Below are 1281 nucleotides of genomic sequence, written 5' to 3' on the forward strand. Positions count from 1 at the left end.
CATCACGGAGATTGACTCTTCTGAGGACATTCCAGAATCTGATTTAACAGATTTTGATGAGTCCCTGGCACTCTTGACTAAGTCATTCAGGAGGTTCGCCAGTAAGAGCAAATTCTGCAGATCTCCTCAGCTATCCCTAAGGGAGAAGCCAATGTTTGAAAGAATAGACAAGGCTTCAGCTGTCTGCTACAATTGTCACCGGCCTGGACACTTTGCAGGTGAATGCAGATAGAAGAAGACTGTGACGCCATCTTCTAAAGCTCCTTCCTCCTTCAGGACCACAAATGATAAATACTTAAAACTAAAGGAGAAATACAAGAAGATGAAAATAAACCAGCAAAAGGCTAAAGGTCTTGCTGCTGAAGAGCATGACTGGGTTTAATCATCTGATGAATCATCTTCTGACGAGGAAGATAAAGCTTATGTCTGCTTGATGGCTATTGATGCTGACGAAGGTTCTTCTAAAGCATTTACCTCTTGTGAGCCATCTTCTGTTACTCAGGTATGTACCCTGAATGAACCTTCTTCTAGTCTTTCTGCACTAGATACGGTGACGGTTGACCTTTACAATGCCCTCAATGGCAAATCTAAAGCTGAAATGCTTAACGTTGATCTTCATGAGCAATTAAAGATTTGTCATTCTGAGATCAAAGAACTAACCTCTGTTGAGGAAAATCTTAAGGATCAGGTTATTGTAAACCAAGCCATCACTGTTGAACGTGAGAAATCTTTCACTGAGCGTGAGCGAGCAATCGCTGAACTCAAGGCTGAGAAAGCTACCAATGAAGGATGGTGTAAAGCTTCTCTCAAAGCCTCTGAGATCATTAACGCTCAGATCCCCGCCAAGAAAACGACTGGTCTAGGATTCTCCTATGATCAGGAAGAAAGTGTTAAAGACAAGTCCATGCTTAAATTTGGTACTTTTGTCTCTTCTATTCACAACACTTCTTCCTCTCAGTCCTCTTCTGTTGGATTTTAAATTCAGCTTTGATATTTACTCTAGAAAAGCTCTTGAACAATGAAGTACAGCGGAAGTAATAATGAGAACAAAACAGAGTATTAAGAACACAAAGTATTGATGAAGAAGATGAACACAGGAGAATTGCTTCAAAGGTTTTTCAATCAATTCAATTGAAAATTTGACGATTACAATACTGGAAGCACCACAATTACAAAGGCCTTAGCCGCTATTTATACTAGTTCCTAACGACCTTAGAGACCAGATCTTTGACGCGTGTCTTCATCTGAGCCGTCCAAATAAAGTCGATTAAGTCCTAGTCA

Source organism: Cynara cardunculus (genome assembly GCF_001531365.2).
Source record: "Cynara cardunculus var. scolymus isolate 2C chromosome LG 2, CcrdV1, whole genome shotgun sequence".
In the NCBI taxonomy this organism is placed as follows: Eukaryota; Viridiplantae; Streptophyta; class Magnoliopsida; order Asterales; family Asteraceae; genus Cynara; species Cynara cardunculus.